The following is a 16,546-nucleotide window of genomic DNA, read 5'->3' as shown; positions in this document are numbered from 1 at the left end:
AACAAAAAAAATTATGCTTCAATCTGTATTCAGACACCATCAGTTCTTTCTCTGGAGGTGGATTGTATTTTTCATAAGTACTTGAAAGTTGTCTTGGATCGTTGTATTGCTGAAAATAGCTAAGTCATTCACAGTTGATCATCTTACAATATTGCTGTTACTTTGTATACAGTACATTTCACTTTGCATCAGTTCATGTAAATCTTTCCAGGTTTTTCTAATAGCATCTTACTCATCTTTTCTTATAGTACAATAGTGTTCCATCATAATCTCATCCCACAGTTTATTCAGCCATTCCCCAATTGATGGGCATCTCCTCAATTTCTAATTCAACTTTTTTGTTTTTTATCTCTTTTTGGATAATGACCTAGTAGTAGTATTACTATGGTTTTATAGCCCTTTGGCCATAACAGGTCCTTATACATTATGATTAAATGGTCAATGAGGTACTAAAATAGTATCTTCTAAGATGAAAGAACCAATCAGCATTAGGGATTGTTTGACCTTGAGAATTTGGTGAAGAGCATGACTAAATTGGCTAGCTGCCAGACAATTTGGACTGCGGATACATGACTTGTTTGATGATGACTTTGTCCCAATGTTTCATATCTATACCATTTAGATCATGTTCTGTACTTTTTGGATTATGCTCAAAAGATGCTATAATAGAATTTTGTCTAAAAATAGTAGGGTATATAAGCACTTAAGCCTTATTTGGGTATAAGAGTCTGAGACTGGTACTTCTCAGGGTCTTTGGGTCCTAGACCTGAGGCTGGTTTTATTGTGAGACAGGAGATCCCTATCTCAATAAACCTATTTCCTTACAACTTGGAGACTTTGCTATTTCTTTTCTTTGTCAGACTTAGAGATTTTAGAGACAAGGCTCACGCTATAAATTTAAGGGCCCCCAACTTTCTGGGTGTCTGTGACATGTCTGCTTTGTTATCTATTTAACTAACCACTATTAATTAACTATTTTGCTTTTCCAAGGAAAGAGTAATCTCTAACTGACCTCAGCAAGTTTATCAACCATATTTCTCCATGGGCAGATTGTACTCCTCAGGGTCAGAGTCTCACTAACTGAACCCAGGCCTACTAGACTGCCACTTGTGAGGAAATGAGGGTCTCCTCTCAATAAGAATATGGTAGTAGGGGGCAGCTAGGTGGCTCAGTGGATAGAGCACCAGTCCTGGATTCTGAATACTGTGTTCTGATTAGCCAGTCTTTATGTGTAGATTGTAACCCTTGAGTAATCAATTAGTGATGAAAAAGGGGAGGGTCCATTCATGCTAGGAACTAGGGGATAAAACAGGACCTTTGAGCCTCTATTCTGGGCTACGACCAGCTGCATATTGGGTTGCCCATTCTCTGGAGAATGACAGTAAAGGAGGCTTTTACACATCACCACCTCTGAGTTCCTGAATATTATTGTAGCAGTCATTTTTCCTCACGCACTACAATTTTTATTTTACAAAATTCCTCCAAAGCAAAGACTGACCATTTTCATGTATTGCTTTCTCCAAAGTTTTACTGTTGTGAATGGGCAACGTTTATACTTCACCCTGGGACCAGGTGCACTAGAGGCTGAACCTGTACAATGTTTTCTCTACTTCTATTTAGTCTTAACCTGCATCATTTCTTCTGTGACAGGATTAAGAGTGAAATAGGTCCTTTTGAGTCTTGATGATTTATTCTGAATTCCTATTTACACTGAAAGATTTCATTTGGCTCTGTTCTGCCTGTTTTCATAGAGACTGGATTGTAACATGATAAAATCAAATAAAGATATGGTTTAGAATGGGTCTGAATGTAATACTAGGATTTAGATGGGAGATGGACAGAACACTGGAGGAACTATTTTCTGGCCTCTACTTTTTCTTATGCTGCAGTTTTCTTTCAGGCCAGCAGATATCAGGGCAAGCCTGTCCTATATTCCTAAACAGCAATGACGTTGGTCAACAAGTACAGTATTTCTCAAGCATGTATTTCCAGTGAGGCCAAAGACTAGGTTCTGTAGCCTCTGCCTTCTAGGGTTTTAGATGCTCTTGGTGGAGACATGTACATATATAATTATGTATAAAATATAAATAAAGTGCAATTTGTTTTGGGAGATGTGGGAAGCTCTCTAACTTTGGAGGTAGGAGGAGGTGATAGTCAACAAAGTCCCCAAAGCACCCCAAGGATGGGGTGCCACATTAGCTGAGCCAGTATAATTTTCTGAGTGTGGGTTTGATATAATCAGAACTGTCAGGGGGGAAAATGGTTGGTGTGGGGGTACTTAGTTATTGATATTTAAAGAATTACACCCTCTCCCACACAAATACAATTAGAATAAAATGATATATTATTTAAGCACTAGAGAAAGGAAATCTAGAGAGGAGTCTGGAATTCTCTGAGATACCAGTCTCCCTGAACAGGAGAAAGTGGTGGTAATGGCGGTAGGGTAGGTGATAGGGGTTGTTGGTGGTGGGGTGGTGGTAGTAGTAGTAGTAGTAACGATAATGCTTTTATTTCATATTTATGTAGAGTTTTAAGATTTGTAAAGCTCTTTGCATTTGTAACCTCATTTGGTTCTGCCAACAAATATCTGATTTTTTTGTTTTTATTACCCTCATTTTATAGTTGAATAAACCGAAGCTTAGAGAAGTTAGTGCTTTGCCACTGGTCAAACAGGAAGTGACTGAGGCAGGAGTACTGCTTAGGTTCTTTTGACTCAAATTCCTTTGCCCTAACCACTGTGCAGTGCAGGTGGTGGTGGTTGTCTTTTTCAACTTAGAAATACCTAGTGATTTTTTTTTTGCCTATGATTTTATTTTATTTTATTTTTTTTAATGTATAAGGTATTTTATTTTTTCTGTTACATGTAAAGATAGTTCTCAACTTTTGTTTATACAAGCTTTACAATTTCAGATTTTTCTCCCTCCCTCCCCCCTCCCCTAGACAGCAGGTAATCTGATATAGGTTATGTGTATATATCTCTATACATATAGATATAGATATAGATATAGATATAGATATAGATATAGATATAGATATAGATATAGATATAGATATAGATATAGATATAGATATAGATATAGATATATACACACACATATATATACACATAATAACATTAATCCTATTTCTGCATTAATCCTGTTACAAGAGAAAAAATCAGAGCAGTGATGCAAAACCTCAAAATAGAAAAAAAAAAAAACAACAGCACCCAACACAAAAGAAATAATATGGTTCAATCAGCATCTATACTCCACAGTTCTTTCTTTCTTTTTTTTTCTTGGATTTGGAGATCCTCTTCTATCATGAGTTCCCTGGAACTCTTCTGTACCATTGCATTGGTGAGAAGAATATAGTCCATCACAGTAGGTCAACACTCAATGTTGATGATACTGTGTACAATGTTCTTCTGGTTCTGCTCATCTCACTCATCATCAGCTCACGTAAGACCCTCCAGGTTTCTCTGAACTCTTCCTGCTCATCATTTCTTACAGCACAATAGTATTCCATTGTATTCATATACCACAACTTGTCCAGCCATTCCCCAATTGATGGGCACCCCCTCAACTTCCAATTCCTTGCTACCACGTAAAGAGCAGCTATAAATATTTTTGTACATGTGGGTCCCTTTCCCCCTTCCATGATTTCTTTGGGCAAAAGACCTAAAAGTGGGATTGCTGGGTCAAAGGGTATGCACAGCTTTATCGCCCTTTGGGCATAATTCCAAATTGCTCTCCAGAATGGTTGGATCAGCTCACAGCTCCACCAACAATGGATTAGTGTTCCAATTTTTCCACAGCCTCTCCAACATTTATTATCTTCCTTTTTTGTCATTTTAGCCAATCTGATAGGTGTCAGGTGGTACCTCAGAGTTGTTTTAATTTGCATCTCTCTAATCATTAGAGATTTAGAGCATTTTTTCATATGGGAATAGATAGCTTTGGTTTCTTTATCAGAAAACTGCCTGTTCATATCCTTTGACCATTTCTCAATTGGGGAATGACTTGGATTCTTATAAATTTGATTTAATTCCCTATATATTTTAGAGATGAGGCGTTTATCAGAAGCACTGGCCTCAAAAATTGTTTCCCAGTTTTCTGCCTCCTTTCCAATTTTGGATGCATTGCTTCTGTTTGTACAAAAATTTTTTAATTTAATATAATCAAAATCATCCATTTTGCATTTTATAATATACTCTATCTCTTGTTTGGTCAAAAACTGTTCTCCTTTACAAAGATCTGATAGGTACACTATTCCTTTCTCTCCTAATTTACCTATGGTATCACCTCTTATGTCTAAATCGTGTATCCATTTTGACCTTATTTTAGTATAAGGTGTAAGATGTTGGTCTATGCCTAATTTCTGCCATACTATCTTCCAGTTTTCCCAGCAGTTTTTGTCAAATACTGAGTTCCTATCCCAGAAGCTGGAGTCTTTGGGTTTATCAAACACTACATTACTAGTGTCATTTACTACTGCATTTCCTGATTCTAGCCTATTCCATCGATCTACCACTCTATTTTTTAGCCAGTACCAGATAGTTTTGATGACTGCTGCTTTATAGTAAAGCTCCAGGTTTGGTACCGCTAACCCACCTTCCTGTGAATTTTTTTTCATTATTTCCCTGGATATTCTTGATTTTTTGTTTTTCCAGATGAATTTTGTTATTATTTTTTCTAGCTGTATAAAATAATTTTTAGGTAGTCTGATTGGTATGGCACTGAATAAGTAAATTAATTTAGGCAGTATTGTCATTTTTACTATCACTGCTCTGCCTATCCATGAGCAATTGATATCTTTCCAATTATTTAGATCTGATTTGATTTGTGTGAAGAGTGTTTGGTAGTTGTGTTCATAGAGTTCCTGGGTTTGTCTTGGCAAGTAGACTCCCAAGTATTTTATATTATCTACTGTTACTTTAAATGGAATTTCTCTTTCTATCTCTTGCTGCTGGACTTTGTTGGTCATGTATAGAAATGCTGATGATTTATGTGGATTTATTTTCTATCCTGCTACTTTGCTAAAGTTGTTAATTGTTTCAAGTAATTTTTGACTTGATTATCGAGGATTCCTTAAGTATACCATCATATCATCTGCAAAGAGTGATAGTTTTGTTTCCTCCTTGCCTATTCTAATTCCTTTAATTCCTTTCTCTTCTCTGATTGCTAATGCTAACATTTCTAGGACAATATTAAATAATAGGGGTGATAATGGACATCCCTGTTTCACCCCTGATCTTATTGGGAAGGCCTCTAATTTATCTCCATTGCATATAATACTTGCTGATGGCTTTAAGTAGATACTGTTTATTATTCTAAGGAAAGCTCCCCCTATTCCTAAACTCTCTAGTGTTTTTATTAGGAATGGGTGCTGTATTTTGTCAAAAGCTTTCTCTGCATCTATTGAGATAATCATATGATTTTGGTTGGTTTTCTTATTGATGTGGTTGATTATGTTAATAGTTTTCCTAATGTTGAACCAGCCCTGCATTCCTGGTATAAATCCCACCTGGTCATAATGTATTATCCTGGTGATCACTTGCTGTAATCTCCTTGCTAATATCTTATTTAAGATTTTAGCATCAATATTCATTAGGGAAATTGGTCTATAATTTTCTTTCTCTGTTTTTGCTTTGCCTGGTTTTGGTATCACCACCATATTTGTGTCATAAAACGAATTTGGTAGAACTCCTTCTTCACCTATTTTTCCAAATAATTTGTATAATATTGGAATTAACTGTTCTTTAAATGTTTGGTAAAATTCACCCGTAAACCCATCTGGCCCTGGGGATTTTTTCTTAGGGAGTTCATTAATAGCTTATTCAATTTCTTTTTCTAATATGGGTTTATTTAAGGATTTTATTTCCTCTTCAGTTAACCTGGGCAGTTTGTATTTTTGTAAATATTCATGCATTTCATTTAGATTGTCAAATTTATTGGCATACAGTTGGGCAAAATAATTCCTGATTATTGACTTAATTTCCACTTCATTGGTGGTAACATCACCCTTTTCATTTTTGATACTGGTAATTTGGTTTTCTTCTTTCTTTTTTTTTAATCAAATTAACCAATATTTTATCTATTTTATTGGTTTTTTCATAAAACCAGCTCTTAGTTTTATTGATTAATTCTATAGGTTTTTTTTGCTTTCAATCTTATTAATTTCTCCTTTAATTTTCAGGATCTCTAATTTAGTGTCTAATTGGGGATTTCTAATTTGTTCTTTTTCTAGCTTTTTAAGTTGCATGCCCAATTCATTAATCTCCTCTTTCTCTTTCTTATTCATGTAAGCATTTAGAGCTATAAATTTTCCCCTAAGCACTGCTTTGGCTGCATCCCATAGATTTTGGTATGTTGTCTCATTATTGTCATTCTCTTGGATAAAGTTATTGATTGTTTCTATGATTTCTTGTTTGGCCCATTCATTCTTTAGAATGAAATTATTTAGTTTCCAATTGATTTTCATTCTACTTTTCCCTGGCTCTTTCTTACATGTAATTTTTATTGCATCATGATCTGAGAAGGATGCATTTACTATTTCTGCCTTTCTACATTTGACTATGATGTTTTTGTGCCCTAATACATGGTCAATTTTTGAAAATGTGCCATGTACTGCTGAGAAAAAGGTATATTCCTTTCTATCCCCATTCAATTTTCTCCAGACATCTATCATGTCTAACTTTTCTAGTAATCTATTCACCTCTTTCACTTCTTTCTTATTTATTTTTTGGCTAGATTTATCTAATTCTGAGAGGGGGAGATTCAGATCCCCCACTAGTATAGTATTACTGTCTAATTCCTCTTGTAACTCATTTAACTTCTTCTCTAAGAACTTCGATGCTATACCACTTGGTGCATACATATTTAATATTGATATTACTTCATTATGTATAGTACCTTTAAGTAAGATATAATTTCCTTCCTTATCTCTTTTAATGAGATCTATTTTTGCCTGCACTTTGTCTGAGATAAGGATTGCTACCCCTGCCTTTTTTACTTTAGCTGAGGCATAATATATTCTGCTCCAGCCTTTTACCTTTACTCTGTGTGTATCTCTCTGCTTCAAATGTGTTTCTTGTAAACAGCATATTGTAGGGTTCTGGTTTTTAATCCACTCTGCAATTCGCTTCCGTTTTATAGCAGAGTTCATCCCATTCACATTCACAGTTATTATTACTGACTGTCTATTCCCCTCCATTCTATTTACCCCCTTTGTACTTTCCCCCCCTTCTTTCACCCTATTCCTCCTCACTGAGGTTTTACTTCTTACCCCTGCCTCCCCAGATCTGCCCTCCCTTTTTATCACCCCCCTCTCTTTTCTTTACCCTTTTCTCCCTTGCTTTTGTCCTCCCTTCTATCAGTCCCCCCCTTTCCCTTCCCTTTTTGCTTCCCTAAAGAATGAGTTAAGTTTCTTTATCCCAATGAACGTATATGTTATTCCCTCTTTGAGTCAAATCTAATGAGAATAGGGTTGAAACAATGTCCCCCTCCTTTCTTTCCCTCTGTTGTAATAGGTTTTTTTCCACCTCTTCATATGATATAATTCATCCCATTCCACCTCCCCTTTCCTCTCCTCCCCATAGACTCCCTTTTTAACCCCTTAATTCTTTTGTATCATCACATCAAAGACAATTTATATTTATACCCTCTATATAAAGTCCTTCTCTCTTCCCAAATACATTTACAGTTCTTAAGAGTTATGAGTATTATCTTCCTGTGTAGGGATATAAACAGTTTAACCTAATAGGGTAACTTTTTTTCCCCCTCTGTTTACCTTTTTAAACTTCTCTTGAGTCTTGTATGTTGAGATCAAATTTTCTATTCAGTTCTGGTCTTTTCACCAGGAAAGATTGAAAGTCCCCAATGTCATTAAATGTCCATCTTTTCCCCTGAAAGAAAATGCACATTTTTGCTGGGTAATAGATTCTTGGCTGCAATCCAAGCTCCTTTGCCTTCCGGAATATCATATTCCAAGCCTTGCGGTTCTTTAATGTTGAAGCTGCCAGGTCCTGAGCAATCCTGATTGTGGCTCCATGATATTTAAATTGCTTCTTTCTGGCTGCTTGGAGTATTTTCTCCTTCACCTGATAATTCTGGAATTTGGCTACAATATTCCTTGGAGTTTTCCTTTTGGGGTCTCTTTCAGGAGGTGATCGGTGGATTCTTTCAATGATGATTTTATCCTCTGATTCTATGATATCAGGGCAGTTCTCCATAATAATTTCCTGGAATATGGTGTCTAGATTCTTTTTCTGGTCATGGCTTTCAGGCAGTCCAATGATTCTCAAATTGTCTCTCCTTGATCTGTTTTCCAGATCAGTTGTCTTTCCAATGAGGTATTTCACATTTTCTTCTATTTTTTCATTTTTTTTTATTCTGCTTGACTGATTCTTGGTGTCTCAGGGATTCCTTATCTTCCAACTGTCCCACTTTAATTTTTAAGGCATTGTTTTCTTCAGTGAGATTATGCACCTTTTTTTCCATTTGGCTAAGTGAATTTTTTAAGGTATTGTTTTCTTCAGTGAGATTATGTAGCTTTTTTTCCATTTGGCCAAATGAATTTTTTAAGGCTTTGTTTTCTTCAGCTTCCTTTTCCAAGCTGCTGATTCTTTTTTCATAGTTTTCTTGTTTTGCTTTCATTTCTCTCCCCATTTTTTCTTCTACCTCTTGCAATTGATTTTTAAAATCCTTTTTGAGCTCTTCCAGGAAGGCTTTTTGTTCTTGAGACCAATTCGCCTTCCCTTGTGAGGCTTCAGATGTAGACAATTTGAGGCTATTGTTCTCATCTGAGTTTGTGTTGGCTTCTTCCCTATTGATATAGAAGCTCTCAATGGAGAGGGCTCTTTTTTGCTTCTTACTCATTATTGCAGCTTATTTATTTATTCTTTAAGTTGAGGTCTGCTCTGGGGGCACCAGGGTCTCTGTTTTGGGCTTCTTGTGCCGGGGTATAGGTGCTGTGTGGCCGGGCTTTTACTCTGAGGCCTTTATGGTGTGTGGAGATCCCCAGCCCTGCACTTCCTGTCTGATTGTGCTCAGCCAGCCAGGCTCAGGACCCCGGCGTCTGATCCCTTTTTCTTCTCCGATTGCTAATGCTAACATTATGGGTCTTTGGCATATTCTTTTTTGTTAACCCTTTTAGCTACTATAAATTACTCAAGTCTTAGTTTGTTAACCCTTTTTAGCCTCCTCCATCACCATCATTATGTTTGGGAGAAACTGCTTCAGTTTATCCAAATAACTCGAGGAGACCACCAAGTCAGGCAGAGACAGATTTATTACATCCTCATGAGGACGGGCAAAACCCAATTACACATTGAAGTCTTGCAAAGATATGCCCAATCCTCTAGGTTTTTATAGTAATCTTGAAAAGGACTGTCCCCATGTACACCTAGGGTGGATGAGCTCACAATCTAACATCCAATCCTGTCTCATCCAAGGTGCGTGCTCAGCTCGTGATCCATGTATGGAGACATGCATACGTGTTCCAGGAGCAAGGGGGAAAAGGGGAGGGGGAACAAGGTCAAACCAAAGGAAGAGGAAACAGGGGAGTGACAGTCAGATGTTTCAGATCTCACAGTTCCCACTGACTCCCCTCTCCAGGCCCCTGTCTCTAAAAATAAGGATGACAGGGTTAAAATTTATCTTCGGCTATGTTGGGAAGTCAAAGAAATAATTGGCAATAAAACTTAAAGGAGACAGTGAGAATTTGACAAGCAATAAACTTCTAAACTAACTATATTGGGTCAGGGCTGGGTACCTTCCAGACCCCATCCTCAGAGTTTAATCTGACTCAAATCCATAATCATATCATACAATTAGGTAAGACAGTGTTAACCTGAAAATTAAGGAAACAATCAATATAGGAGAAACCAAATTACCAGCATCAAAAATGAAAGGGGGCAGCTAGGTGGCGCAGTGGATAGAGCACTGGCCCTGGATTCAGGAGGACCTGAGTTCAAATCCAGCCTCGGACACTTGACACTTAGTAGCTGTGTGACCCTGGGCAAGTCACTTAACCCTCATCGCCTCGCCAAAAAAAAAAAAAAGGAAAAAAAAGGAAAAAAAAGAACATGGTCCAATGACAGGAAGACCAGAATTGGAGGTAGCAAAGCCAGATTCCAAGCCCCGCTCTACTGCTTCCTGCAATGGCTATAGCACTGTTTTAAAATTATTGCTACTACTGTACTTTATAAATTAATTGCTTCCTATTACACCAGTTTTGGTATTCAGTATCTATTATTAATTAATATTATATATCAGTAAAGTATTGAGTGAGTTTTCCCTAACTTGTCATGGTCTTGATATGGGGAAACCGATAGGAGAAAGCACGTGGGTCCTTAGGATTCCTCTGTAAAGAATTACACTCTCGCACAAGACCTAATCAGGAATAAGAGAACAGGTTTATTGGGGTACAAGAGAAACCGGCCGGGAGGAAGGTTTTGCCAGAACAAAAACGCTTTCCCCCCAACTGACTTGTGGGGTGCCATTTTATAGGGTTTAGATGGGGGGTGGGTAAGAGTCTCTTATTGGGTGAGGGGCTGGTGGTCTTCCCGAGTTGCGCTGTGGTAGGAAGAATCCCTCGTGAGAGATCTGGTGGTGGGTGTCAACTTTGTCCTGATGGGTCTAAGCAGTCTGCTGATGGGCGGTTCCAGGTGGTCTTCTCCTGGATTACCTCATCCAGATGCTTAGGAGGACTGGAATGTGGGGTGATGGTCCTGGAGCATGCTCAGTTCAATCTATGCCGCTTATCTCCGTTAGGTGAGTGTGTGTGTCCTTGATTGTGTTCAAGGAGAGGCCTACTTGATTTCAAGGGAAAACCCCTGAGGTTTCAAGGAAAAGGTTCCTTGAACCCCCCAGAGAATTGTTGGGGTGACCGGGCTCCATAATCCTCCCATGACAGTCTCAGGCCTTCAGAACTACATTGTCCTACGAGTAAGAGCTTGCTCCATGAGAAAGTGTCTAGAACTAAGAGGAGGCAAGAGAGGCTAAGCCAGAGAGAGGGACTCTGGTCTGGCCAAGGGTTTTATCCCCTTTAGATAGAGGCGACCATTATACGTTGATCTAAGCCAATTGGTTAGCATCATTCAGTTGCATTGATTGACATGACTTGAGGGTGGTCTAAATCAAAATGAACCCTACAGAGAACATCAGAGAAGAATATGCCAAAGGCCCTAGCTGAAGGGTAAAGTCCAGTATCTAGGTGTGGTTCTTCACTGCACTAGACAGAAGAGTCTATCTCCATTTCCTATGTTCCCCTGGACTTAACCCAGACAAGAGCTGAACTTTCTGGAGTAGTCAGGAGTAAGAACTGAAACTGATATCTGGGTCCCCCTTAGAAATCCATTATAATAATTATTTTCTCAGAGCACCTAGTTACTAGATGAATTTCCATATTCCAGGGTTAACAATGTGGCTAGTATCTCTAAGCACACAGGAAAACATTCACCTGTTGTTGAAATTATCCATGGAAACAACTTGAGAACTACAAAATTTACTGAGAACTGATTCCCCACCCAGTCCCCTCTTTCCCAGGCAGGTGAATTGCCTGGGGCTGACTGTCTTTGTCATTTCCAGACTCTATGGACTTATGGACCTTCCCTCAAGCAACTTATCCCCTCCCAATGTTTCCCACCTTACTCCCTGGACTTTATGTTATTATGTAAAAAGGGTCCACCTGCATTAAGTAGCTTCTATTCAGAGTCAGTAACGCCTAGACTTAAGTTCTATTATTTCTTTTGTCAAAGGTTCATTTACATTAAGTAGCTATATGTCACTCTGGAGCAATCTTTTTGTTCTGTTACCCCATTAAAACCCTGTCCTCTGTCCCCATCTTTGGGTATTCCTAGTTTCTGAGCTTTGGGATACCAGGAGCTATAGTTCCTCTGCCCCGATTAAAGACCTTATTTCTCCTATATTGATTGTTTCCTTAATTTCCAGGTTAACAAACTCAATGTAACTTTTGCTTTTTATTTTTTATTTTATTTTATTTATTTATTTTTTTTGCGGGGCAATGGGGGTTAAGTGACTTGCCCAGGGTCACACAGCTAGTGTCAAGTGTCTGAGGCCGAATTTGAACGCAGGTCCTCCTGAATCCAAGGCCGATGCTTTATCCACTGCGCCACCTAGCTGCCCCTTTTGCTTTTTATTTTAAAAAATTCCTCCAAAGCAAAGACTGACCTTTTTCATGTATTGCTTTCTCCAAAGTTTTACTGTTGTGAATGGGCAACATTAATTCTTCACCCTGGAACCAGGTCCACTGTAGGCTAAACCCAAACACTGCACTCTCTACTTCTATTTAATCTGTTAATCTGGAAATTAATGAAACAATCAATATAGGAGAAATAAGGTCTTTAATCAGGACAGAGGAGTTAGAAGTGAGTATCACAAAGCAAGAAATCTACGAATACTCAAAGATGGGGACTGGGGGACAGGGTTTATATGGGGTAACAGAACAAAGGGAACTATGAGGCTGCTCTAGAGTTGAATATAGAAGCTACTTAACTCTAAATAGAAACTACTTAAGGTAAATGGACCCTTTTACATAATAACCTAAGGCCCTAGGAGTAAGGTGGGGAATCTTTGGGAAGGGATAGTTTGTGTGGGGGAGATCCATAAATCCATGAAGAGTCTGGAACTGACAAAGATTGGTTAGCCCCAGGCAATTCATTGGCCTGGGAATGGGGAAGAGGTGGGGATCAGTCAGTTCTCAGGAAATTGTCTTTATCATTCCCTCCTCTTGGTCAAGACAAATTCTGGAATTCCTGGGTGACCAAAAAGTAGTGCTGAGGTATGAAATACAGGATTGTCAGGCCAAGCCAGCATCTTTGGAAAATGGTGTACCATGTTGTGGTCTACTTCTTTTTACTGGTCAGACGAAGCTTGGCATGACTAGTATTGTGTCTGGCAGTCCATTCAGGGGTCAGAACCTTCTTTTTTTTTTTCCAGAACCTTCTTCAGATGTGATAAGTGGATCCAGCTGTCAGTTCCTTTCAGTTTTGCTGCAGAGGGGTTGTTCAGCAGGACTTTATAGGGACTTTTCCACCTGGGCTGTAGGGAATCCTTGTGTAGATGCCTTTTCCAGTAGCAGACTGATTTAAGGCTGAGCCTCTAGAAAGTGACAGAGACAAGATGGTTAAGGTGATGAAGAGTTTTGGTGAGTCCTTTACAATGGGACAGAAAGGAGGCCTTGGTGGTGAGGAAGTCCAAGGAGGGAGAGATAATGCCCCCTGAGAAAAGGGGTTGTCTTGAGGTTCAGAAGAACTAGGGAAAAGGGCTTTTGGCCATGGCAGACCCAAATCATCCAAACTTAGCAAGCTGAACCTTAATGATCCCATGGATATATTCTACCAGTGTGGAGGATTGGGGATGGTAAGTGCTGTGTAAGTGTTTTAGTACTAGCCAGTGTTTGGGACAAACTGCCTCATTTTACCCAAATAACTCGAGGAGACCACCAAGTCAAGCAGAGACAGATTTATTACATCCTCATGAGGACGGGCAAAACCCAATTACACATTGAAGTCTTGCAAAGATCGGCCCAATCTTTTAGGTTTTTATAGTAATCTTGAAAAGGACTGTCCCCATGTACACCTAGGGTGGATGAGCTCACAATCTAACATCCAATCCTGTCTCACCCAAGATGCGTACCCAGCTCGTACCCAGCTCGTGATCCATGTATGGAGACATGTCCAAGAACAAAGGGGAGAAGGGGAAGGGGTACAAGTCTGAGGAATGTCAAAGAAAGAGGGAGGCAGAAATCACTCCCTTATCTGATTGCAATTAATCATGACAGGGACTGGGATTCTGACATGTGAGAGGGGAGTTTTTTATTACAGGCCATAAACTAAGGTGTAGCTGGCATGTGGGAACTAAGCAGAAGTAAAGTAAATAGTGCTAATTGGTAGAACCGTGACAAGTAATAAAACTTACTGGGGGACTAGATATCTCCCAGACCCCATCCCCAAAGTTTACAGAACTGTCCCAAGTCCATTAGCTCAACAATAAAACTTAAAGGAGACAGTGAGAATTTGACAAGCAATTAACTTTTAGGCAAAGCGAGAGGCTAGCTATTCTGGGCGGGGCTAGGTATGTTTCATACCCCATCCTCAGAGTTTAATCTGACTCAAATCCATAACTGTCCCACACACCAGGAAGCTAACAATTGGGAGACAACTGAACCAGTAAAAGGAGTACTTCTATCACTGTGAAATTCTTTAGGAATAAGCACTTGGCTACAACCCTTGCAGTAGCTTTCCTGCAAGGGAAAGTCTACCCAATGGGAGAACATGCAAACCATAACTAATACAAACTTATACCTGGGGGAGGGTGGAAGATGACTAAATCAATCTGCCAAACTTGAAAAGGGGTGAAGGAATTTCCTAGGGGGAAGTTTTAGGGGCTTGCTTACATTATGTTTAGGACAGATCTCACATTGTAGATAAATGTCATGTGCAGCTCATCTTGATTTTCTCCACCACTATTTGCAGTTTGTCAGTACTCCAGTGACTTAAAGAGTGCAGGTATTCCATCATAGGTCGACACAGAGAATCAAGGAGGACTGGGCATCCATTTGGCCCATACCAGAGGACAGAGTTTATCCTTTTTTCACCCTTCCAGTCTCAGCCTGTCTTGGAAGGGATAGGACGCGGTCTCTTGGACAAACTCTGCTGGGGTCAATGCTAATTTGGGGCCAGGCCCAGCAGATGTTAAAGACATAGGGATTGGGGCAGCTAGATGGTGCAGTGGATAGAGCACCAGCCCTGGATTCAGGAGAACCTGAGTTCAAATGTGACCTCAGACACTTAACACTTACTAGCTGTGTGACCCTGGGCAAGTCACTTAACCCCAATTGCCTCACCAAAAAAAAAAAAAAAAAGACATAGGGATTGGGGTTTTCTGAGCAGCCTGCTTGGCCTGCAGGTCAGCAAGGGCATTACCCCTGGCATGGGGAGAATCTTCATGGGAGTGTCCTGGCATTTTAATCATAGTCACTGCTACTAACAAAAAGGAGTTTAGCAATCTCTAGATGTGTGGGACTGCCAGAGGACATGAAAAACCCTTTATATTTCCATAACATCCTGAAATCATGTGCCATCCCAAACACATTCCTACTATCCATGTAAAAATGTTTACTTGTTTTCCTTTTGCTAATTCACAAGCTGGGACTTCAAATTAGGCCTACTGTGCTGAGGTAGCCAAAGGAAGGGGTCAATGACCTCTTCCTTCTAGCATACTCAGTGTCATTTTGGAGACAGGAACCATCAGTATACCAGGAATAATCTGGGTTTTGTCATGGGGTACAGAGCACCCCAGAAGTTCTCTGGGGCACATCAAGGAATCTTCTCCTTGAGAAACTAAACCACAGGACAGATAACCTAGAGAGATAAGTGGAACCAGTTTGGACTGAGCTAGCTTTGGGACCTCCACCCTTCATTCTGGTCTCCCTTACCCCTGGGGAGATAAATTTGGGTGTGGCTGCGGCCTTTGTGTCCTGTAGAGGGATCTGTAGCCACCCCTCACCCAATTCCTCTAGTCACTACCAGTGGGGGATGGTCCTCCACTCCTCACTCAATTCCCCCAGCTACCCCCAGTGGGGGATGGTCCTCCCTCACTAAAGGAACTTTCCACAGTCAAATGGTTACCCCTCTCCCCATCAGTCCTATAAAAGTACCTGCCATTCTCCTGCTTAAGGAGATTGGTACCTCTGAGCCACGTCCCCATCTCCCCATGAGAAGTCCAAAGATTTCTTTCATGGTTTCCCTTCCCTCCCCCCTTCCCTTCCCTTGCCCCTAAATAAACTACCACCTTATTCTAACTGCTTTTGTGTGCAAGAGGGTGTAATTCTTTAAAGAGGAATTCCTAAGAACCCCAACCCCTAACCCAAGCCCGTACCCCATTTCCCCCCATTACAGTTTTCTATCTCAGTTTCTTGGAGATATTCTTGGGGGGGGCGGTTTAAAATAAAGTCACCAATTTTAATACAGTCATGATCCTGTATGTGGTCAGAGTTCTCATTCTTTGTCAGGGAGAAAAGTGGCTGCATTGAAAGCTCTACACCTGGAGATAATTACATTAGGTTTGGATAGTAAAGGGGTCTCTAAACCTGCAAGACAGAGACTATTGGCTGATATCAGATGTCCTAAAAACTTAAAACCTCAGAACAAGATATTTTATGGCCTTTTTGAGGAAGGAGGTGAGAAAAATGGAATCAGCTTTTGAAGAGTGGTGATCCAGGGAGCAGAGGAAATCAGCCACATACTACAGAGGGTAGAGGGAAAACAGTGAAATCATGGGGAATGAGATTCAGGAGAGTACAAGGATTAGTGACCACAGGTGTTTTAGCAATCACTGGAGCATTCACTGCTCAGGTCTTGGACAAGCAGTCACATGAGCTCACAAACAGGAGAGGATCACAATTAAGACTAGGGCAGGAAACTAAAAGACCAGAGGATAGGTAGTCCTTAATGAGAAGCCTAATGCTTTCAACTGCCTCTTGAAAGAGGATACTGTGAGATTCCAGCAAGAGGTTTAGAGTGATCCAACTCGATCTGGAT

At 39.8% G+C, this 16,546-nt stretch overlaps 1 pseudogene; it reads right to left on the bottom strand.

Moving 5' to 3' along the window:
* Positions 1-12,908: 12,908 nt before the first annotated feature.
* The window catches only part of LOC122733925, a 72,744-nt pseudogene continuing 69,106 nt past the window's right edge, over positions 12,909-16,546 (bottom strand).

Source organism: Dromiciops gliroides, chromosome X (assembly GCF_019393635.1).
Source record: "Dromiciops gliroides isolate mDroGli1 chromosome X, mDroGli1.pri, whole genome shotgun sequence".
Lineage (NCBI taxonomy): Eukaryota > Metazoa > Chordata > Mammalia > Microbiotheria > Microbiotheriidae > Dromiciops > Dromiciops gliroides.
The sequence above is the reverse complement of the archived record's forward strand: the minus strand, read 5'-3'. Positions and strand labels throughout refer to the sequence as shown.